General features: G+C 36.4%; 1 protein-coding gene across 1 annotated transcript in view; it reads left to right on the top strand.

Moving 5' to 3' along the window:
- Positions 1–4,931: 4,931 nt before the first annotated feature.
- LOC108675168 (restin homolog) overlaps positions 4,932–26,576 on the top strand; it is a 57,342-nt gene continuing 35,697 nt past the window's right edge. Inside the window, exon 1 of the mRNA XM_018163159.2 lies at positions 4,932–4,998. The gene's annotated coding sequence lies outside the window, so the exon portion shown is untranslated. The remainder of the gene's footprint in view (positions 4,999–26,576) is intronic.

Genomic DNA, 26,576 nt, shown 5'->3' with positions numbered 1-26,576 from the left:
TTGCCCTAAAATTATTATTTTTTGCGCAAAGGACGAAACATTTGAACCGAAACTAAAAATTTACTCGTCCATATAACATGACACCAGTAATTCGATGGCTCTATTAATTAGTAATAACACTATAACAGTAGTAATGTTTATTAGTAATAAGCCCTGTTATGTTATTAATTTCCTATCCTGTTCAATGAATGATAAAAGCGAGCAATCAATCCTATTGTAATGTTAGCCGATGAATAATTCATGAACGTCGTTATTTGATAGAGAAGAAACTGACATTGTAATTGGCAAGGCATTCAGTGGTCCTGGAGTAGAGTATACGTGAATAAGTATAACAACTATAAAATTTGTATGACAATTCCTTATGATGTTTCCATAGGACTTATTTCGTTTTCCAGCTCCTGCTTGTGTTTTTGCTGCTCATCAGGAGCGGCAAATACGTAAATATTTCAGATCTCGCACGGTGAGAATTAAGAGGGCCTTCCCAGGGAGAATACACCATATTCATGATTAGCAACTTATTTTCTCACTAAAGTGAGAGAAATTGAAGTGAAAGGTGGATTTTAATCAGGCTTAGAATATCATATGATGGGTGAAACGTTGCTTGAGTGACAAATTTATGCATGGCCTTATCCATCAGCAGGACGCATGGATCAAGTTAAATCTTTCCTGCATGTAGTATTTCTGATGATAACAAGCATTGGTGCATTCGAATGTTGGCTGCTTGTCTGCTTTGGTGGTTCCCAGTCATGGTCGTTGTTGATTTCGTGGTTGATTTACTCGTATGTATTACCGTTTCAAGGGTTAGTGTTGTATATTAAGTTGGATTTCCATTCAGATAAGTTTTTTCTCGAAGTTCCTAGAAAATTTATATTTTAACAGTAATTTACAATCAAAATTCTTGAGCTTGATTAGTGGATGTTTTTTTTTTCCCCCGAGTAAATATTCCTTATGTTAACTGTGATGAGATGACTCACTTTACAGCGCCAAACTGAGAGCGCATTTGATAGCTCATTAATTACTGCTCGCAAATAATATGCATAATTATTGCAGATATTAATCCAAATAAATAGCATAGTGATTGTTCAGGATACATGTGCGGGCCATTTGTTGTCGATGGATTAAATCTCAAAATCATCTACACGATTTTGAAGAAGAATTTTACTATAAATCTAAAATTAATCTTTCCATGAAATTATTCGAATACTCCATCGTATCGAGGGAAATTCAGTCAGTAACATGTATGGATTTAAAATAGGTCATCTTAGTGGACGTATTTCGGCTCCAAAAGAATTGAGCGTTTAGTTGGTTAGTCGAGAATTTAATTAGATGCAAGTATATATATATATATATATTATAAGTATAATCGGAAAAATATATATAGTTTACTGTGTTTTTTTTTTAATTTGGGCAGTTTTCGCATGAAAGTGAAGTAGGATTCGTGTTACAGTTCTTTTTCCTACAGGATGAGTGTTTTAATGACTCACCGCACTACTTCTCCATCCATTCGCTGTTGCGAGATGCAATCGGTTGCAATCTCTTTGCCTGCGTTCAAAAATATTATCAAGATTATAGAGTCTTTGAAGACGATAAGTCCATATGGTGTGAGTGATTTAGATTAATAACCAAAATTACTCAGCACCTTATTATAAATTACTCATCACTTTTTTTGAGGAGTAACTAAATTATCATATGGCACGAATACACCTGCAATATAAGAGGTTGGACTAGACCGATTTGATCGTACCAAGCGGCCCATGGGCAGGGTGGCCCAGTGGTGGGCAGGGTGGCCCAGTGGTTGGGCAGGGTGGCCCAGTGGTTGGGCAGGGTGGCCCAGTGGTTAATGGGCAGGGTGGCCCAGTGGTTAATGGGCAGGGTGGCCCAGTGGTTAAAAGTTCAGAGTACTAGGATTGGAGCAGAGAGGCGCGGGTTCGATCCCAGCTCTGTGCGCCAGTTTCTGGTCAGAATCGGCGAGGAGGCCGGGCGGTTAATTATAATCGGAAAAATATATATAGTTTACTGTGTTTTTTTTTAATTTGGGCAGTTTTCGCATGAAAGTGAAGTAGGATTCGTGTTTCAGTTCTTTTTCCTACAGGATGAGTGTTTTAATTACTCTCACCGCCGCACTACTTATCCATCCATTCGTTTCTGCGAGATGCAATCGGTTGCAATCTCTTTGCCTGCGTTCAAAAATATTATCGAGATTATAGAGTCTTTGAAGACGATAAGTCCATATGGTGTGAGTGATTTAGATTAATAACCAAACTTACTCAGCAACTTATTATAAATTACTCTCATCACTTTTTTTGAAGAGTAACTAAATTATCATATGGCACGAATACACCTGCAATGTAAGAGGTTGGACTAGACCGATTCGATCGTACCAAGTAGATAGTGAAAGAAATTAAAAGGAGGAAATAGTCAAAATCATGTGGGCGAAATTCATTGGTAAATAACGAGGAAATATCCCTCGATGATGTATGGGTGAAACAGACATAGAAGTGCAATACCTTTCCAACTCGTAGCCGAAATGATTTGTTGCACTTGATATGGGGAAATTGACATCAAGTATTAATTTGAACACCCATGGAAAAAAATCCGTACAGTAGTTAATAAATTTCCATTACCTTCTAATGAATATTTAACGAATGATTCAATTAAGTAGATATTGATCAGCAGGATTCATGCCGGATTTCTCACCGTCAAGGTCTACGTCCTCAGGAATACTTTTTCTTCATTAATCCTCTTCAGGCTCAAATTTTTTCGCAGTTCAGAAACGGACTTGAAAACGTGCCGATGAATGGGAATGATGGTGGTGGTGACGTATGAAAATTGTTATAAGAATATTAAAATCTTTTGTTAAAAGCACATTAATCATTCGTAGTCATTTGCTCCTAGAAAACGTTTTTATTAGTTAAGTAAAGCATAAATGAGATAGTTAAATTAAGTTAAGCCATGATTAACTGGCTTACAATGCAGATGACCTAAAAGCCCTTCACCTCCACATCATCCATTGCGGCAGAAGAGAAGGTTGCACAGCCTTTTCCTCTACTCTAGGAATCCTTCTCATGTAGACATTTGAATCAGTTTGAATTAGAATTCAGATATGAATTTATTTTTCTCGGCAGAAACTCCATTGAAATGAAATAGCAATTTACAAGAACATGACGCACTGTTCCCGGCTCAAATTCCGTATAATTGAGGTAAAAAGGGAGAAGAAATCAGAACCTAATTTCAAGGCTTCGAATACAATTTTATGCAGAGTCTTCCTCATAATGTAGAGTTATGTCCATTATTCACTCTGATATAATTGTAATGTGTATATGGGCCGGCGAATATGGTTTGATTGTAGAGACTCAAATATTTTAGTTATAGCTACAAAAGACAGTTTTCTATGCAAAATTCTTAGAAAATGAAAAATATAGCGTGAGTTCAAACATTTTTGACAACGACGCACCCGCTTTCGCTCCGAGCCTCCGACGTTCTTAACTTCTCAACGTGACATTATTAGAGACATGGAAAGAAAAAGAATATGAAAGATTGTTTACATAGATTTAAACTATGATGAAATTATAAAGTTTGTCACGCAATCCGTGTATCGTTGGGTATCATACAATAATTAAACATGACTTAAAACTCGTCTGCACTCAGCGCCGTGCAACCGATGATTGAGGCTTTAGGAAGGATCATACTTTCAAAACTCGCTAAGTGAACGTAAGTACTTACGCTCCATTTTCTTGTCTATGATTGATGGATCTTGCTTGAAAGGCCGTCAATGGTTGGCTGATGAACTTACGATATATTAACTTTTTTTGAAAGAATAGGCCTAGGTCGGGATGCTTCACGGACGTAGCTCTCGAGAAATAAATGTGTGTTAACAACTTATAACAAGTTAGTTAAATGCTGCTATACTCTTCCATTGTTTTAACGAACCATTGCTTTTATAATACATTTATTATCCTGATAATAATATTAGATATTAAAAATAAGAAGCTTTCGTCGTTGTAATTGGTATGTGTGAGGATAAGAAATGGTTAATTACATTATAATAGTTCATTATAAATAGTTAATTAAAAACATAAAAACTGAAAAAAACATTAAATTTAAAATGATTGTATTGTCAATTAGCAGTACAAATTTGTGTCAAGAAATTAATTCTACCCAATATACCAAAAATCATATATAAGACAAGTATTTATTTGGAAGAGATCCCATTGCTCTTGGAACTAATCGTTGGGGCAAATGTTTACTGGACAATAATTGTTCGAGCTTTGAGAATACGTATCTAACATTAAATATTCGTGTTCACTAATAACTTTTTTATTTAAAATTTTTGCTGTTCTCAGTTCGATGGCGAGAGTTTTTTTAATTGATCTTGCCGTATACTTTTACTTTCTTCGAAAGTCATTGTTCGATTTCATTGATATTTCGATATGCATAAGATGAAACTACCTGCTTCTTCAATTCTATGCTGCAAATTCGACATCAAATATATTTGTTCACAATTTGGAAGATCAATTGAATCTCGCTACGAGAAAGAAAGACATAACTATATATTCCCGAAACGAATAAGTTAGTAAATGAAATGATCCTGCTGCGTACGTACTCATCAGTCGCCCTATATCATTTGATCGATGATATTTTTCCTCCTCTGAGAGCTGTTCCTCTCACAACCGTTTCTGTAGATCAGTTTCAAATTTCTTGTCAACTAATCAAATATTTAATCGTCCATTTATCAAATCGCTGAAAATTTTTAGCCATTGTCAAGATTATTCAATTGTCTTCACCATCATTGATTGAGACAATTATGTCACCCCCACATCCTCCCGAAAAAGGGATGAGTCCCCCCCAGCAATGGCATCACTGCTCCATTCGTTTACCTGCGGTCGGAACCGTAGCGGCTTTCGCCCTCACCTCAGTCGTGGTTAGGCTGTTGTCAGTGCAGCGTGTGCGTCGCGCAGTCTCATCTGCCTCACTTCCCTGGGTCGTACCGCTTTTTCGGTGAGTATATCCTCAGAGTGAGTCCATGATATGATAGGAATTTTATTTCTTCTTGTCCGAAATGTCAGCGGACAAAAAGGAGGTATTAAATCAGTTCTGTATCACTGTCCTGATGCAAGTTCCGTAACTAATAATGGAATGATCACCGTTTAAATGACATGAGTAATCTATAGAGATATTCTTACTTAATTTCGAATATCATTTTACTGAGTATTTATATGTGATTAAATATTTTGTCTTTTTTCACCCACTAAGCCACTCTCTTTTTCTTCATGCTACTTACATGCGTACGTACTTCACTCGGTTTTGTGCTGCGAGGTTTTACTGTTTTATTTGGAAAGTGTGATTATGTCTTCAAACTGACATTCCACGACGCTTCATTACTATTTTCATGAGGTTTACTCAGGTTAGTTTCGTACTGATTGGAAACTCTGAAGGTGGATCTGTTTTTCTACGAATTCGTTGTATTTCTATTTGTAACGAAATTCTTACGATGGACGCAGTATGTTATCCACTGTATTTTTCCCCTTTTATTCAGCGAGCTTTCATTGGTTGAAATTCACAAAATTTTGTGAAGATTCTAATGTTTAAATGTTCAGATCATCATGTCATTCAAAGAGAAAAACTGGTGAAAAAATATGTGTTGGTGTCAAAAAGGGAGACTTTTACGTCGGAATCAATGTGTTTTTTCGTATGCACAACTCATACGTACTAATGAAAATTACGGATAGCACAGAAAAAATCATAAGAACAGAAAAAGTCAGAAGAATCATACAGTACAGAAAAAATCATACTACAATTTCATTTTGAAATTATAACTGCTGCAACATTCTTTGACATCGACTTTATTTGTTCATTCTTAATCTTAACAATAGATTAAGAGTTTGCCTCCATAAGTTGACATATGATAAACCATTCATTTCTTCGTTAACGGATAAGGTTTGACGCTGGATTAGTCAAAATTCTTTCAGCGTTATCAATGCTTTCTTACCTGATAACCTTCATCACCTCGCTAAGTGCTGCTTAAAATTACCATTTAGAAAGCTAAAAGATTGCCTCAAAGTCATGAAAGGAAACCAACCATGCACTCTTTCTTTTTAAATGGCAATCATATTTTATTTTATTAAACTCTACCAAAGTCATGGTTTTAATATCTGTGGAATTTTCGTTAAGGGAATCTATATTTTTTGACTAATTTAGTTCCGGCTGAAGCCGTTCGTTGGATGACATGCAGGTGAATTTGTTTAAGTAACCTCTGTGCCTTATTCGTTTTAGCGTGTACTACGTTATGCAATATACAAATTCAAAAGCCTTATGTAAGTTTATAAAAGTTTATTTGTGTTTTTGAAACCTGGCACAGCAAATAGCGACAGTACAGACGTGTTCCCAAAATACTGAAATGACGGAATTTGGCATCAAAGGTTGGAAAATTGAAGGAATCACCGATCCCAGGCAACGCCGGCCTAACCAGCAATTGTTATAAAAACACGGAAATATATCAGTATTTCTTGGTTTAGTTACTAACTGTTACTGATTTATATGCAGAAAAACATTCCAGCAAAAATTTTCATATTGTGGAAGTTTTTTTTATTTAAATTTATACAATTGTTACCGACTGGGGATACTGAATCTTAGTGGCACCTCGGTTCATCTTCTCCTTCAACTTCACCGAAGGCTTGGTTGCCCTTAAAAGTCAAGGTACCCGAGAAATATTATTTGAAGAATCATAGGCCGTTATTTGAGGTTTTAAAGTATTTCCTTACAGGCTCACGGCGAGTCGTTATAGTGGGTGGCAAGTCACGCTGTGCATGTTTTCTGCACATGGCAAGTCGCCTTTGTCCAGACGATGTGATCTATAGTCACTTCGCTTGTGGGGGAATTTTTCGATCGTGTGTGCATCGACGATTATCGCTCACTTAGAGCCCCCCAATCACTGAAGGACATGAAACTATACCTTTTAATAGAGTAGGCTGGGAGGTACATAAGTTTTTTATTAGCATCAGTGCATGAAATTATTTCAAGTCAAATGAATCATATTTATTTTCACTCATAACTAACCAAACAAACTGAAAGGTTATAAAAATGTTGTTCAGCTCCGCAAAAGCAATTCACAAAGGCTAGGTTGATGTCTCCGTGACAATAGTCTACGACATATTGAAATATTGCGTCTTCATTGCCTGCCTCCATAAGGCGAGCATCTCGACATGTTTGGTCGCATAGCATGTGGACTTGAATATACTGTAGGAGGCCTGCATGGCAAGTGTGCTATTTTAATGCACCACTCGAGCGCTGGCAGTTAAATTAACTGCCGTAAAACTGATAAGTCGCCAACACTAATGATTCTATTCACATGCCGACCAGTCGACGGTATCTGGGGCTGTGTAAATTCGAGCTCGAATTAATTAAAGAGTTAAATGGGTATTACGAAAACGAAGGACAAATCTGAATGTTTATGTTAAAATAAAAAGTAATGCAGAATTTGTAATGTTATTGGAACACATTGTGCGTAAAATATGTTCTTGAAATAATTGAAAACTTTAATAAACCCTGCAATTATCATGAGATAACGTTTTCGAGCATACATCAATTGCATTTAGTGGTGTCAGCTGCATTTTGTTCTATTCATACAAAAACGACTGATCGTATATTAGCGCCAGCACAAGTAAGTGCTAACTATATCTGTCATCGCTTACTGGGTCACTAACATAGTTTTAACCTAGGCACCACAATAATTAAACCTCTAAATAACTATGCTTTTATCCGAGACTAATAACGTCACCATTGTCAGCCATCAGTTTTACTGCGGCGTGATTCGCATTGATTTTTTTTTGTGTTATGACCGCTTTGTTTACCTCGTACTGTGGATTTGGTCTAAGAATTCATAAAAGGGGGGAAAATGTGTAGATTTGGTATGTAAATTAAAGAATACAATGTCCTGGTTAATTCATTTGACTTTGCGTGCCCCTTCAACCCATGGCACATCTTTGACCAAGTTCCTCAGTGTCGTTTTCCTGGAACTTTTCCTGTGTCCACAATGGGGACTTCCAAATCAAGTCATGGTATTGTTTCACGGTGTATAAGAGGAAGTTCTTCATATAGATACGCAGAAGTGCAGTGCATTTTGCGTGTCACTTACCTGGTTTTACAAGTTGTTGCACGTACGTACCGAAGATTCAGGATGTTTACATTGAGCGACCGTGCTGGGCAGGGAAAAAAACGCGTTAGCGTGACTTTGCGTTCTTGCAGAAGCGTCGTGCAGAGGCCAAGTCTGTATGCATGATAGGTTGTCTACCTTTTTATTTTTGTATGTCAATATATCCCTTCATTGTTTTTCTACAATTTTCTTACTTAGGTAAATTTTCAGTCCTTACAATTAAAAAAATTAGATTTTCTGTCCTCATGCATGTGGTCATAGTACATCAAGGCGCCTTCAAATTTTCACATTATTCTTCCTTCCATTAAGTAAAGAATGTCAAAATTTTTACAATTAAAAACGAATTATCGTTAACCGTAATCTCGCACTCAAGCCTTTCCTCATGTATTGTATCAATACTCGGTTACCGACAGGGCAAGTATGGCGTCCTAAGTCAGCTTCTGAAACGAATCAAAACACTATTATATATTATTTATTTTAATGCAGTATTTTTTCCACATTCACAAGTCCCCGGTCTGCTTCCAACAAGTCTAGGTTCTCCCCAAGCTCGGTACATCAGGCTGCTACTCCCACACAACGCCTCCACGAGGGTACCTTTACTACAGTCACACAAACTAACATTACACATTTTTAGTAGTTTATTTTTTTCGTCTTTTTGAATGTCATTGCGAAAAAAAAATCTCGGCAGATTTGCGATAGGAATGGTTAAATTTCCTGGTTATTATAGCCAAGTACTTAGATTTCTCGCTTGAAAATTTATCGGTTCTAAGCATCAATTTTAATTACTTTCGCGAATTTATTTTGAAATAGATGTTCATTCTTCTCTCTAGAGTTCATTTATTTTAATACGAGGTTTTACAATGTACATGATAAAAATATTTGTTCCCAGCGTTATGAGTAAATAGTTTGTCAATCAAAAAACCAATTTGTAGGTTCACTATAAGTTTCGAAATTTATGAATCTTTAATTTCTTGTCCTTATTTTGCACCAATAAACTCGTTTTTCGACTCGATTGGCCATCGTTTTCAATGAATAATTTCACAAAAATTGTGGATAAGACGTGTCGTAGAATCCGACCTAAAATGTATAGCAATGTAACGGAAATCAAAACTCAACAGCGTTTACCTTCANGAACCTGTCTCTTATACACATCTAGATGTGTATAAGAGACAGAGGCTAGCTAGCATGGTGCGCGCGACCACCATCACATGCATTAGAACATTGCATTATTTTTCATCTGACTTTGCAAGACGCGGAGCATTCTTATATGCATTCGTTGGACGTCATTTTATTTTTGCAACACGCAGCGCAACTTTTGACCCTTGCATGGCGCGGTCCAAAATAGGCTCTGCATTGTACGCCGCATGACTTCAACTTGAGCCCGTTGCATGCATGACGTCTTTGACGGTAAAGCGTTCGCCGCCCATCCTCATAAATTGGAATCAATTTATGTTTGATCTTTTAACACAGGACAGCATGCGTGCCTGTCGCGACGCGTGCCCTTGGAGACGTAGGAAGTGTTCTGTAGTGCGATCGATCAACTTCATGCATTTCTGAGCACATCGCTTGCGATTTAACCGTAAAATGAGATCATTAATAACGGTTTTGTCACGGTCATTCCAGTGTACAAGAAAACTTATAATCATGGAGAATCAGTTCATAACTTAACTTTTATTGCAATGCACTTCTCAAATTGTTAAATTAAAGGGATTCGAAAGTTCTTATATATATGCAAGTATTTCTTTAGCAATCAGATTTATTTTAATTATTCGTTTTTTAAATATTAGTGTTTTACTCGCTGAAAAATAATTATTTTGTTTTTATTCGTGACGAATTACACGTTGTGTTGTAATAGGACGTATCGTAAAAATGATCGAAATCTTTCTACATTAAGTTTCTCAATGCAGTTTTAAACCAGCTGGCTTCAGAACATCGATCAAATATCATTTTTTAATTTCTAACATTTAGTGGTGTTCCGTTAAAATATTTTTATTCGCTATGAATTTTTCGAAAATTATCTCTTTTTCTTCACTCACGTTGTAGTGAACTTTTATTGCCCCGGTTATCTGAACGATGTGCAGGATGTGAGATCGAGCTATTTTTTATTTCTCACCACTAGAATCACTTGCACTGTAAAGGCCCTGTCAGACTCACTTGCACTTTGCAAGCCCATAAAAGTCTTAAATTTTTTACCACTACTTTGCACCTCGTCTTCACCGGAAGAAGGTTCTCTCCCGTACAAGTTGAGAGTTATAACCTTTGAGCAAAAATTATTATTTATAAATTGCTTTGTTCTTTATTATAGCCTTCATAGTTTCATCCTATCAATCGGAAGTCGTTTCCACGATAACATAGAAAGATTTTTATTTGCGAGATATGCCCTGAAAGAGTAATATAACAATTATGTATGCATTTTTCGCGCTAACACGTTTACACATATGACAATTTATTTATAATATATCTTATCTCCCGCCACAAAAATAAATCAAGAGATGGAAGATGAATTGTGCATGCACCGGAAGGAAAAAACCCATTCGGAATGAAGACATTAGGATGTATTTTATTCATATATGAAGGAGTTATTAAATTAATTCACCACCACTTATGTGCAAATTGATCTTGAGCTAGTAACATTAAGCACGTTTGATTATTATTGAAATGATATTTGCAAGTTACAGATTTAAATTCATCACTTATCCGAACACACGCACGTGCTCATGCTTCATAAGAACATGCGTGCAAAACGCGAATTCTGAATACATTTCACGATGAACGCGAAGCAGTTGAAAAAAAAATTATCGGTTCACTCACGCAGAATTTACGCGTACGAGATACATCGTATAAAGACACGTACGTGATTTCCAAACTGAGCGATGTCCTCACGAAGAAACAAAAGCAAGTCGTGCGCGAGAAGAGGATGCGCAGTGCGTGCCCTCGCATCCTTGAGGCCACTCCTTAGGGACGCATTATGGTCGCCCTGAGGAGGAGCGTATGCAAAATTGCCAAGGGATTGTACGTAGCCTGCCTACACCTACCGACCGTCGCCTACACGCCCTGCCATCCTAACGTCTTTAGCCCTGAAAATCTCACATCCTACATATTCTCTCGCTCCGTTAGTATTGTTAACGCAAAAGTAAAATCTTCATTAGGGAAGATTAATCTATTTTTTAACCGATTAATTAGTTCTTCGCAGATTTAGTGTATATATTTGCGAGGTCTCGAACCTCAATATATAAGATATACATATTGAACTTTGAATTTGTAAGATATATTTTGCGAGGTCTTGTACCTCAATATGTTCTCTTTTTTATTTATTTCATAGACTCCTCCACTACTTATAACGAATAGTGAAACAGTAACGATATATCCCCGGTTTTTGTAACAAGTAGTGGAGTAACAACGATTTATCTCCACTTCTCATGACGAGAATGGAACAAAAACGATTACCTTCATTACTTCTGATGAGTATAGTGGAGTAACAACGATTCATCTGCACTACTTACAACAAGTTGAGATCTCATATACCGCCCACTATGTCGTGTGATGTGTTTGCCCTGTCAGGTTGTCAACATTTTGGCGCGCACTCTACCCACAGCACAAACAGGCGGTCAAATCCATTAAATCCGATTTGATTCGATCAATTTGTTTGTATGACTGAAGCAAATTGCGTGACCGAACTCGCGTCATTCAAGACTGCAGGAACTGCTATCGGCTGAGCCGAGGGCGTTTTATGGATAGAGTGGTGATAAGAACTCATGGTTTTCGTATCGTTAACTCACGAGTTTCCATAATTCAAGAACAATGGGAATTTCCATACAGTTATTGAAGCGTATTTTGCAATTATATACGTAACTTCTTTCTCTATTTGGAAATTTCGGACGAATCTTTTGCGAACTATTTTCTTTAATCGCCTGTTTTCTTCTTAATCGAAACGAGTAACTGTAAATAGAATACGCAATCTTAATCAATGATATTATACTTCTTTAATGATGGATTTTATATTGATGATAATATGAACGATATTTGCGGTTTGCTGTACTTATTACGATTCTAAGGAAACGAGCTGCGAAAAATGCATTTAATTCTATCACTTTGCTTGTTCTTACGTTGCCACGATATGAGTATATTGGGGAAAAACTGATGATAATCACTCAAAATCAATAAAAAATTGCAAACTTTGTTTTCAATACGAGTAGAAGGAACCAAGTCGTGGCTCACGTATTGTGTCTCACAATTTACCGCACGCACTGTCGGGACCATTGCTCTGGCCCGCTAGGGCAGACAAATTCTGGAAATCTGAATTATATTACGAAATCAGAATTATTCTAAATAATAAACAAATGTTTCTTTTAATTAAATCTGCTTTGATTATATTTTTATTCCTCAATACATGCGGCGACGAATCTTATATTTTTTCAATATCATGGGATCTGAACGCTATGTGGCATCACCATGCGCGTAAATTGGTCACCTATATACAGTGGTTATGAGATCATCATGCAGAGCAAATCTCCCTCAACTTACTTCATCCATAACCTTTGAATACATGAAAACTATGGGTGCGAATTTTTGCCGTGGTGTAGAGTTGTCGTCGTGGTGTATAGTTGTTGCCATGGTGTAGACTGTAGAGGTATTGCCATCGTGCAGATGTTGCCATGGTGTAGTGTTGTTTTCGTATTGTAAAGTTGTTGCCGCAGTGAAGAGTTATTGCTGTGGTGTAGAATTGATGCCGTGGTGTAGAGTTGATGCTATGGTGTAGAGTTGCCGTGGTGTAGCCGTGAGTTGTTGCTGTGGTGTAAAGTTGCTGCCGTGGCGCTACTGGTATAGAGGCCATGCACTGGTGCAGAACTGAGGAATAAGGTTTGAGGTGGAGTATAGTCTTCATAAAATTTTTATATTATTCGTTATGTACAACTGTACTGAAATTATGCAATTGCATGTGAACTTTACTATTGAACTTCAGTATTGCTCTACGATACTTTAATAACTTATCGAAAGCTTTTTACAAGAAAATAATCAGTATTTCGAAGAAAGTTCAAGACTTTCCGTATCATCCGGAGTAATTTCGCAGCAAAGTAACGAATAACGCGCAACGCATGGCCGGGCACTTTGCAGATGCCCCAGCAGAGCTTGTCTTGATTTGCATGTGAAGGCCAGATAATTACTGAGTGAACTCTGCTCCTCATCTCGCTTAATAATGACACACGCTTTTTCTTCAACTTTCGCTATACTTTAGGATCTGTTCTATAAAAGATGTTCAGGTAGGTGCCTGAGGATGTGAGTGATGATAAAATTGTGAGATAAGCATATCAATTGTTAATGTGCGTAAATTTAAGCATTTTATTCAAATTCAAATGCTTTGAGTATGTAGTCTCTGTGAAATTTTAACAAGATACTCTCAGTCATGTGGAAAAAACAGGCATGAACTTGAAATGTTTCCGTTATAGGCTCTAACGATTGCACCATAACTATATTTTGACAGTCAAAAGTATGCTGTAACAATGGTTGCGTTTATTTACTATAACTCTAGTAAACCTATGATTTTAATCCCACCTTGTGTTCGCCATGCGTAAGTTCTCCTCGATATTTCAGCGAGTATCTGAAGTGATCTGATTGAGCCTCAGACAATCGAACGAAGAGCGGCGAAGCTTGGGCGAGACACGATTTCTGCAATGAGACCGAGCTGGCAATGTCTAGGGAGGAGCCCGACATATAGTAACTTTATCTCGTTCTTTCAAAGTCTTGCGGTTGATAAAGGATTCGAGCTGCTGCTCTAACGACCGCTTTTGTGTCGATGAGAGCGATGGCAGTGATCATCAATCGCCATGCTTATTTTGGGTATGTTCGATTTGTACTCGAAGAATGTGTGCTCTTTTTCTGGGTACAAGGTTTATGCGTTCGATTGGACTGCGAGCGCAAAATAATCAGAACAAGAAAGGGTTTTACATTCATTGATGTGTTAGATGTGTTGAAAAAATTAATGATTGGTTTTTGAAATTTTTTTTCAAGTAGTACATAATATTAAAGAACTTGTGAATGAACTGCAACATGGAGGTTTTGAGATGATGTTAATTAATGAACTTGCTGCCACACAGTAAATCAATTAAGGCAAGTCCTGTACGCGATGTCAATGACACTTTAGTCTATAAACTGTGAAGTAAAATTCTGCTGAAGAAGAGAGTCTGATCATCACACCATAATTGCGCATGGTGAGCATCGCTTAGCTGAACCAAACCAAGTTTGGATTCCTTTGCATTCTTACATTGAAACTGCAGAGATATATTAAGATAAGCTTACAACACCCTCAGTGTTGTCGTCGAAGTATTTTCTTTATCATGCATTACTTGTCGCATCTTCCTTGACTCGATAAGCTAGCTGTTCATTTAATTGTTTATTCAGCGTGAGTGTCATCACATTTACAGATCGGAGATAGGCTTCCCAACAGACATCTGATGTTGTTTCAACGACATTTGGCTGGTGATTTTCTTTCATTATTTAACAAACTATTAAAAATTTAGAGTGGTCAGTAGTAATCCTGGATGATTTGGGATTCACAATGCACGCCATAACTATGAGGTCGAAATTGTTATTTGAAAATTGCTTTAGTTTTTGCTTTATTTTCAAGGACGGGGATAGTTTTTTCAAGGACAAAATACTCATAGTGTGAATAATGAAAATAACTCCCTGCATCTTTATTCTCTCGTTCATTTTTTGCTCTCATCACCGATCCATTTCATGTTTTTCACTCTTTTTGGACATTTAAACAATCACTTCTCCCTTGTTTTAAATTGGTGGCGTTTCTGGCTACGAGCTGGTTTGTAAACCCTAACGAAACTAACGCAAGTTAGCAACTTACTTAGGAAGTTTTATCCATTGTTATTTCTTTACGCATACAGTTATAATGACCGTTTTGCATGAAATATCTTCGCGTTTGAAAAAAATTTAGTGTCCTGGGCGAGCAAAAGGAAGAAAGTTTCCATTTTTAGCTTCGCGTAATAATAATATAAGCATATTTTTTCTGCATCTATAAATGACCAATCGAACCATGAAAATAATGAAATTCCTGTTCATTTGGAATAAAACTTATTTACTGAAGAGAATAAGACATACTATATAATAATTGTTTATTGAACTTAAAAGAATCTTAATGCTAGAATTATTAGTGGGAGGTCCTAAACAGAAGAAATTTTTTCATCGAATGTTCCTGCGTAGTAAATATAGGATATTTTGCATTTCTATGATTTTATTCCCAATTAAACAATGCATTTCACTGAATTTTTTATTTGATTTCGCTATCATATGGCTTAATAATTCCAAAAGCAATGTGGCCTGACTTAGAACGGAGGCTCTGTATATCTTAATGTCAAGTTACTGTATTATTTGAATGACTAATTCTTGCTGGGCGTTGAGATCAAATCGATCCCTTCCTTGGCAACTGAAGAAGATACTACGTTTAATAAACGCTGATACAACAAAACAACTTTTATTTTACCGTTGATTCAAAGTCTGATGTTTGGTGCTTCGAGTGCTTATATTGCTAATCCAACTTCTGCTCGTTCATGATAAACAAATTTCTTCGTTTCCCAGGTACTGGTCAAAAGAAAAAATAAATCCGTGTTTATTTAGTGACTTTTAATCAGGAAAATGTTCACTCAATCATGGTTAGAGCAAGTGATGACAAATTAATGTCGCGCGTAAGATAATTTATTGATCATCGATTCAAGCCAGCGCCAGTCGGGAACCAAAAAACTATTGAACTTTATGTCGCCTAACTGGATTATTCCAGTTGTAAAATTATTCATATGCATCTATGTACGTTATTTTTCATTATTCCAGTGATGATTCATATGTATTTATCTACGTTATTTTTGGCTGTAGTAGCGAGAAGTTCGACACCCACGGGCTGGCCTTGACATGAGTCGTACTCTAGCACTACCGGGTTACGCTGCCTCAATAAGGACAAAAGGGCGCCTGAAATGCGTCTCAAAACACTACTTCTGCCGCCCCGCGCGCACTTAGCAACTTTGCGCGTGGGATGCGCGCTGAACTCTCCTATATACGTTAGTGAGTTAGAGGCTGTTAGACGACAGGCATTGCGAAAATCTCGTATCGCAACTTATTCTCTTTGATTTATTTTGTCGGTCCTTTCAATATACTTATAACGAGTAGTTGAGAAAAAATTTCTCAACTACTCGTTGAGAAATTAATCGAACTGCAATAATATTCTTCACATTATACTGGCACAACTGCATGCTAGAATCCGATATATTTTCAGACGTTCCATTTTCACCCCCATTTCTAGTTAACTGCTGCGGCAATTTCAGTAATGCATTCAATGTGTGAAAGCTAAATTTTTATCGGAACATATTTACACAAGCTTATTTAATAGGACAAATAATTTTTCATTTCTGCAGGTAGTTATTTGTGTTACTACAATTAATTCGTAGCATAATGTACCCCATTGTATATAGACGCAGACGAAATATATCGGAAATATATATATCACGACGAATAATTATCATAAAATGAATGGTTAGGTATCAGAAGCTGAAGAATGTCCGAACAATTAAAAAAAATTATTTCAAATATTTTCTCTATAGGTATATAATTTATCGCACTTTGTACCCAAATGTTCAATGTAATAATTTCCTTGCCCAAGGAAATTGTTACCAAATTTGATTGTCTCCGCTGACTTTGACAATAAAGGAGCGAGCTGGGCGGCCTCTAATTATGGGCGTTCCCTTATTGCGAAATAAATAATTACGTTCTAGGAAATAAGCTTATATAGATTGTGCTGAGCGAAGGAATTCCTTATGCGGATTGAAGGATACTTGCGGGGCATCATTTGGGTGTCTGCCAGACGAATTAGTACTATGAGATATTGTCGTCATTATAACAATCATACCATTCAATTAATCAATCCTAACTTTTACGATGAAGTAAAGTTCAAAGTACAAATTTCTATCTGCTGAGCTTGTACGTCTTCAATTTACAATATTCCTGACTCGAAGTGTTTGAATGAAATAGAAATTCTGAGAATTAAAATCGACAGGATAACTTTCAACACGGTCGGATTCTCAAAATTTAATGATGAAGTTCAAAGAAATTTAGCTTCTAATCATGCTGTGCTCAACGATGAAAAATCTTTATTTTCTACTATTTGTCGAGAATAGCACTGTTATCGTACGTCTGAAAATATACCGGATTCTAGCATGCAGTTGTGCCAGTATAATGTGAAGAATATTATTGCTGTTCGATTAACTTTCACAGGCTAGCAAACATACAATGCATGTATACGGCTGGACGAGACAATTGTATGAATTATCTATCTTAATTATACAACAGTCATGCAGCCAAGGTAGGGTAATGTGGCACAAGTGTGTTGCAATAGAAAGCTGTGAGGAAAGTATTCATGGCAACAACAAACCATGAATAAGAAAGTATTCATGGCAACAACAAACCATGAATAGGAAAGTATTCATGGCAACAACAAACCATGAATAGGAAAGTATTCATGGCAACAACAAACCATGAATAGGAAAGTATTCATGGCAACAACAAACCATGAATAGGAAAGTATTCATGGCAACAACAAACCATGAATAGGAAAGTATTCATGGCAACAACAAACCATGAATAGGAAAGTATTCATGGCAACAACAAACCATGAATAGGAAAGTATTCATGGCAACAACAAACCATGAATAGGAAAGTATTCATGGCAACAACAAACCATGAATAGGAAAGTATTCATGGCAACAACAAACCATGAATAGGAAAGTATTCATGGCAACAACAAACCATGAATAGGAAAGTATTCATGGCAACAACAAACCATGAATAGGAAAGTATTCATGGCAACAACAAACCATGAATAGGAAAGTATTCATGGCAACAACAAACCATGAATAGGAAAGTATTCATGGCAACAACAAACCATGAATAGGAAAGTATTCATGGCAACAACAAACCATGAATAGGAAAGTATTCATGGCAACAACAAACCATGAATAGGAAAGTATTCATGGCAACAACAAACCATGAATAGGAAAGTATTCATGGCAACAACAAACCATGAATAGGAAAGTATTCATGGCAACAACAAACCATGAATAGGAAAGTATNGCCACCAACTGCGTAGGAACGACGCGTTGTTATGCCACCAACTGCGTACGAACGACGCGTTGTTATGCCACCAACTGCGTACGAACGACGCGTTGTTATGCCACCAACTGCGTACGAACGACGCGTTGTTATGCCACCAACTGCGTAGGAACGACGCGTTGTTATGCCACCAACTGCGTACTAACGACGCGTTGTTATGCCACCAACTGCGTAGGAACGACACGTTGTTATGCCACTAACTGCTGCCAGCGCGAGGTGGCATCGTTTCAGTCGGAGCTCTCGCCCCCTAAAAGGACTCGAGCGAGTTTTTTTTAAGAAGATTGTTTGCCCTCACTTTCCCACTGCAAGTTTTCATTTGAGGGGTGAAATGTATAAAATAATTTCGTTTAATTTTAGGGAGTTGCACGCAAAATTTATGTGATTGATGTTTTTGTTAGACAGTTACATTGCGATGGAGAATTTACGGAAAATTACTCTCACTTGTCTATATAGAAAAAATCCAGTAGCTTTCGGCCCTAACGTGCCCTTGGCACTTCAAGACCTCTGCATTGAGGAATAGAAGGTCATACGTGCATTGGAATCTCAACGGAATTTATAATTAATTGGCACAATCAATGGATAAGTTCATCGCACGGCAAAAGAAACGTTCGGAATATTAGTACCGTGCCCAAATTAGGCTTTCGGTGGAACTAATTAATCAATATTTGTTTGGAGTATAGGCTTCTTGTTAGACTAATTGAGCAGTAATGCAGGTTTATGAGCTTGATGTTTAGATTGTTGTGAAGAAGAGATTTTCTAAAGTACGACTTGACATACTTATTCTTTTGTACTAACTTGAATTAACTACATGATCTATAGGCTGGTTCTATATATATATAGCTGGTTATTCCCCATGCTATGGAAGATAGGAAATTGGTAAATAAATGTAATGTTTTATTAGTTAGGTTGGAAGTTTGATTTGTTTCCAATGTACAAAGTAGTGAGATCATGGACATCGCAATCTCAACAATTTTTTTTAAATTCTCAAACAGTGCTTGTATTTTAATGGAATTTACATGGCCTTTGTTTTTTGCTTAGGTGGCAAATTTCCATCTTTACTCAGCAGTTGCTGTATTTCATCTCTTTACCACCCAGCATCCTGACCTTTGCTTGCACTTATTATTTAGCACACGTGGCTTCCGCCCGACACCAACATGGAACTCAGGCCTTAAATTACAATTAATAATTTTCGTTTATGTTTTAACCACAACTTGAAGTGATGTATCATTATTATAGGGTTTTATTTTGTATGTTTGTATATTTAAATGAATTATGGCCGGGAACAGGAATGCTGTCAATTTGGAACACTCAAGCTCACATTTCGTTCATTCAAGTTGTGAATATTTTAATTTGCTCGAGGAAGGGTAACTCCGTTATTAGGTTTTTGGAAGATTTTTAAAGGCAGATTTATTTGCATTATCCAAATTACCTTCAGTCTGAATTTGCAAAATTTGTTAACAATATTTATGCATAGATTTTTATATTTATCGGCTAACGCCCTTTGAAAATTCTGCATTAAGGTAGTGATGCAACGCTGCACAATAAGTAAGTTCATTTTAAATGTATTCATTGTAAATGTATACATGTAAGTTCATTTTAAATGTATATCATAAGTTGATTTTAAATGTATACATGATTTGCGTATATTTTTTCTTTCTCTAGATTTTTGTTGAAGTTAGGCTGTAGTCCGCAGATGTCGAACGTCCAATTGAAGGTCAGGTCTGCGGAAGTTCAAATATTTTTTGTTGTTATTAAGAAAGTGCTGCCTGGCGCTGAGGTCGCGTAATACGTCGCTGCGGCTAACTTGCTCGAATTCATTTTATAACGTTGATGATTTGCCCCTTTGTATAACAAATATCTTATTAACACTAAATTTTAATCTAATTTTTGTGAAGTGTATTCGTCTGAACTTTCCGCTGAAAAAAATTATTTTACGTATTTTATTGAGTTTGCTACTTCCACTGTTCGAATTCTACAGTCTGTTGACTTCCAAGGTTTGCAGGTTTCGTTTCGGCAAGTTCTTTGTTTTTCAGACGTTCGTGATGGGCGTAACTTCTTTGCAAAAGAGGATCGTATATGAGGGACTTCATTAAAACCTTATGATGAGCTCAACTTTTTTGCTGGTCTGGCAGCGCTCTTCCATCATTTCCACCAGATTGTTGGATTGTGCCGAAATTTTGACTCTGCATACTACTGGATTGTTAAAATTTGCACTGTTTCTCTACTTATTTTTTGTCCGCTGTGGAAGACATGGCAGGCTGTGCTGAATTCTGGTTTTAAGCTAGATTTTATCGTAACTCAAATGAACGTAAAGTCTAAAAACACATTAATAAAATTAAGCGCTATTTCAAATTCTCAGAGAAACACGAGTTTCGAATTATTTAATTTCACCTCGTATGCAAATACGTGTAAGTTTTATGCATCATAAAGAATAACATCAATGTCATTGACATGATAAATAGTATGAAAGTTGTCCATGTTAATAATTTCGTCATTCAGAACGATTATGACAGGATAACCCAACAAGTTGCCTCGACGATATCCTCAATGTCAGTTATTGCAAAACTAATTGTTTTATGCTCAGTATTCACTGCAACTACTGAACTGTTCTAACTTTTCAGTTGTTCCATAAGAATAATATGCGCATGCGTGTATAAGAAGCGATTGCAGGTGCAGCCTTCCTCTCTTTTTATGTACAGTATTAGTTAATTGCGCAATATCCTCCCCGACCGACGGACAGCAAGGCAAGAAGATCATTACGTCTTCACTTCTTGCTGCCTCATCGCATCAGTGCCTGGAGCATGCAGATGAAGCCAATACTGGAATCTTCTATAAACTTCAATAGGTTACCGTTTTTCCTACTCCGAAGTCCAACACTGTAAGAATCGGGACAATCGATTTCAAAATGATTGCCTGTTGTAAGAACGAGCTCATTATTTATTGTGCTGCCATTAAACTTAATTTAACTGTAGTAAGCTTACTGGAATAATTAGAATGTGCGTACTTCTATGTCTAGACTACAATGGTTGGGATAAACCTATGATTTTAAGTGTATAATTAAGGATCGGGAGTATCTGTGTGGCTGTCAAGACGATCTCAGCAGCTGGTTTGTATAAAGGGAACATCTGAACCTTTCTTATGCAAACCTGTATTCATTACAGGTTTAGAAAGCTGCACGTATAATCCTATAATTTCAAGCTCATAATTTATCGACTCAAAGCGGCAGCTGGACTCGTCTAAATCTTGGACTATCAGCAGTGGTCACCCATAGTGTGCTTACGTATTGAATAATATTTATATTAAATATCACGTAACATATGCTGCCCAGAGTGCCACGCTAGAGAGAAGAATGAGAAAGCGATAGTATAGGGTTTGCGCAGGGATGTCGATTTCTCTCGCTGTCGGGATGCGGGTAACCAAATATTTTGGTCGCGTTAAACCACCCATCGATATCATATATATTTAACAAAATGTATAATATTTAATACCTTATTAATATTATTATAAAGTAACATCAATATTATATTAAATTAGCAATGAATCAGACATTGAATTTCAGCTTGGTTTCTCTATATTTCATTTTTTTGTGATATACTGGTTTCACTTTCAGCGTAAGATCTGTCACACGATCTGGTGTGTGGCTTGTGATCGAGTTTTTTTCACCTCTGTGACATTTATAAGTTGCCCTCTTGATGAATCATATGAATGACCACAGGGCAGAGCTAGATTAAACTAAATTCATCTACAATCTTTGAAGTCACTCCATAGCAGTGAAAGTTATGTGCCTCATTTTCATTGGATTTCAAAAATTACTTTATATTCACCGAAAAAAAAACTAATTACTACTTATTAATTGCTAGAAACCTCTTCAGAAAAGTTGGCTGGTTAGCTTGACGTTCAAGAATTTAAAAGAGAAGAAAATTGCCTGAAAAAATTATCATATTTTTCAAAAAAAAATGTTATATTCGTTTTTCGAAGCAATTGAAGCTTTTTTTGAGACCCGCCGCAACATAAGATCAAAAGAAACTTGTTTAAGAAACGATTTCTGTGAAAATATGATGAATTTTCATGAAATTTACTGTCTCTAAATTTATGTTTAACCCGCAAATCATGCAATGAAATTATTGCTTGAATAACTATTTAAAAATATAATATTAACTCTATAAAAATAAATTTTATATTTTTAGCTATGTATGCTCGTTCTTTAATTATATTAAATTAGGCATTAATGCAAGTTTTAAATGTTATACGCATAGCAGATCGGCCCTAGCATAGATTACATGCACCCACTCCAAGCTTCCTCATGCAGCAATACCATTTTTTCAGCAATGTTTATTGTTTTAATACATTATATTTAACATAAATATACAGAACGTAACCGTTAAACTCGTTCCAGGTCCTCCCTAGCATAGATCACATGCCCCACTCCAAGCTTTTTCATGCAGCAATATCGCTTTTGTTTCAGCAAAGTTTGTTGTTTTAATACATTAAATATAGCATATGCATGCATATATACATTATACATACACAACGTAACCGTTAAACTCGTTCCACGTCCGCCCTAGCATAGATCACATGCCCCCTCTCCGCGCTTTCTCATGCAGCAGTACTGCTTTTGTTTCAGACATGTTTGTGATTTTAATACATTATATTATAACATATACATATATTAACAAATATATATATATATATACATTATATACACAACGTAACGGTTAAACTCGTTCCAGGTCCGCCCTAGCATAGATCACATGCCCCCACTCCGCGCTTTCTCATGCAGCAGTACCGCTTCTGTTTCAGCCACGTTTGTAGTTTTATAATACATTATATATATTATATACACACATTAACATATATATATATATATACATTATACAAACACAACGTAACCGTTAAACTCGTTCCAGGTCCGCCCTAGCATAGATCACATGCCCCCACTCCGCACTTTCTCATGCAGCAGTACCGCTTCTTGCACGCACCGTTTATCCGGCTCACTCAACTCCATATTTAGCAGCCAGTCAGATAAACGTAGGTGTCTGTACTCAGAGAAATGAGTGACAATTTGTCCAAATAGCGATGCAAGCCTTGTTCTTGTGTGTGTCATTCTGAACCAGTGCTGACCGGCAAATGAGAGTATTAGCCTTACTTACAAAAAGTGTCACTATTTGAAGTGTATAACTCATTCATGTTACTGCATGCAAATCACAGTCAACTGACCAGACATTTAAGTTTTATACTTAAAAATTCATAAATTATCTTTTATTATTTATGTATTTTACATATAAAATCTGCAAACTGTGTTATCGAGCCTGTTCTGTCAAACGTGGATAACGTTTATCGTGAATAGACTTTTTTGATCGAACAATAAGATAGCTGATGATAGATAAGATAATAAAACGGATGTTTTCCGTGCATGAATCGTAAATTTCCCCGTACCTTCTTCACCGCTCTGAACCTACATATTTTGCGAAGCCATGAATTTTTAATTCATCGACAAGTAACATTCATTCCCATGCATTTCTTAATTGCAGGTTTCTGTCGTCGAGAAAAAAATTTAATCAGCCAATATCTTGCCGAAGATTTATTGCTCACTTATACTTTCAATTACCAGGTCCGGTGGACGATCGCCTTGTTTAATTACCTACCTGTGATGTGGGCGATTATTCATTAAAAATCGAGCGAAATTTATCTCTAAATTGTTGAATCATATAGTTTTTAATTTCATTTTTTATTGTTGTAGTCCTTATGAACATCATAACGCAAATTCTTTACATTTATGTCGTAGAAATGAATCTACGCAGGATAAACGAGTTCATGTCAGGTAATAGCCAAACTTTTAGACAGAACTGTCAGGAGTTTTGATAATATAATTTTGAACAAATCACGCTAAATTGCATTACTGATCTAAGTTTGTGGCAGCTTGTGAGATAATATTCACTCAAAATAATTATCCCATATTTACTTGGGCAAAAGTCATAAAATTAAATTATTTTATATCAACTCCTTTTGTTATTGCGTCCTTAATACTGGTATTGTCTGTATAAGTTCAAAATTGATTGTTGGATTCGTGCTTCAAGACTACGAAGATCAAAAAAATAATTACCTATGCCACATTTATTCAGGCAAAATTCATAAAATGAAATTGTTTTATATCCACTCCTATTCATGTTATTGGGCACTCAATGTTAGCATTGTCTGTACGAATTTAAAATGGATTGTTGGATTCATGCTTCAAGACTACGTAGATCAAAAAAAATAATCCCACATTTATTCAGGTAAAACTCATGAAATGAAATTGTTTTATATCAACTCCTTTTGTTATTGCGTCCTTAATACTGGTATAGTTTGTATAAGTTTAAATTGATGGATTTGTGCTTCAAGACTACGAAGGTCAAAAAAATAATTACCTATCCCACATATATTCAGACAAAATTCATGAAATGAAATTGTTTTATATCTACTCCTATTCATGTTATTTCGTTCTTAATGTTAGCATTGTCTGTACGAATTTTAAATGGATTGTTGGATTCGTGCTTCAAGACTACGAAGGTCAGGAGGGCGTAGAGGCATAGCCGAGGGCCAAGGTCGGCTTAAAGTCACGGCAAGGGAGCAATTTGGGAGCCAAATCATCGGTTGAGAGCCTGGGAGCCGAGAATTGGCCCCGTGTGGATTAACAATAAGTTCAGTATAAGTAGGGTGGCTTCTTAAAAGCAAGGTAGCTTATTTATGCTACTGACGACAGTAAGAAATTGAGATCAAATTTTTTGTGGGCATCGGATTTTTAGATTTTTAGCCATATGTACATCTGAGTCAATATCGATATTTCTTCTATTTTTGTTACATATTCATACGGGCAAGAATATCACACCTAAAATGTAGTGAACAACAATCTTAATCATTCATCAGATTAATTTTTTTACAACCAAGATTAAAGAGCCAATATAATCCGAATACAAAATATGAATTGTCAGCGCCGGTGTGCGCTTTCTTTTATACTATTCAAAGAAATAGAACAGGAAATTATATCGAGAACAAATCAAACTGTCATCGTTTGAGCAAAATAGAAAACATTATTGTTTTTTCTTTATATTGCACTAAGTTCTCTGAGAGACATCGACCCGGAAACTTCCCCATTCATTTTGGTTAAAGTTATTGCCGGATTATAACCCTCACATTAATTATAATTTATGATTGACCCTCTGGAAACTTTCTATGTTCATATCAAACTATTTTCTTATTTTCTTAAGTTGTGTGATTTTGAACACTTTGGGTCATAATTTTTCATCACCTGAACATTTAACGACGAGGTACGAGTAAAAAATATTTACCTTTAATTCGAAGAAGCTACCTACACCATACTAACATACATCATATGATACATGTTCAGTTATGGCATTTTACCAAGCCATAATATTAAAACCATTCTCCTCCCAGTTTAGTGATTTCGGTGTTGATAAATATCACTACGCACGTTCGCCAGAAAAGATACGTATTTAGTTGCCACATATCTCAAATTTATATTCATTGAAAGCTATATTGTGTTGCATGGGAGTGGTAAAGCGTGAATTCCATATTAGGTTTTCTTATTCGGTCATAAAACTGAACTTCACTGGATGCTTTTCACACTTGCAAATTTACGAGCCTGCAAGTGAAGGACATAGCGAGCACTTCCTGGAACAATATAGGAGTAACTACACTAATTGTGCTGCGATATTCAACTAACCTTGTTCATAACGAACTAACTAGTCTTTTAGTCTTGACTTTGCAGGAAGTGAATATAAAGTAGTTTCATGAGTTAATAATTTCTTCGCGCTCTTTTGGCGAATGTTTATGCTAAATTTTGATCAAAATATGAGGCTCTAAAGCCATTTCGAACAGCCAATTGTTCTTTTAAGTCGTTCTGAATAGCTAATAATTAATTGAAGTGGTTCCGAACAGCATGGCATTGTTCTTGTAAAACTCGTTCATCACTTTGGTTTATTGCGACCAATGTTGTCAGTGTGAGATGTTACCAATAAGGCATGATGTAGTCGACGCGACTTTGTAGTGTAGCTTCGTTGATACAAATGCTTTACCGTGACCACATTGCCTTTCCTAAAGAGGATCGTTGTGTCAGCTAGACGGTCCCGGAGTGGGAGGCGACCTAGCAACATGCAACGTAATATTGAGAGAGGGCAGTAACATATTATTGAGGGAGGGCCATAACATATACTATTGAGGGATGGCCGCAACATAATATTGACGGAGGGTCTATACATAC

The sequence above is a fragment of the Hyalella azteca genome, unplaced genomic scaffold, assembly GCF_000764305.2.
Source record: "Hyalella azteca isolate HAZT.00-mixed unplaced genomic scaffold, Hazt_2.0.2 contig4106, whole genome shotgun sequence".
NCBI lineage: Eukaryota > Metazoa > Arthropoda > Malacostraca > Amphipoda > Hyalellidae > Hyalella > Hyalella azteca.
The sequence above is the reverse complement of the archived record's forward strand: the minus strand, read 5'-3'. Positions and strand labels throughout refer to the sequence as shown.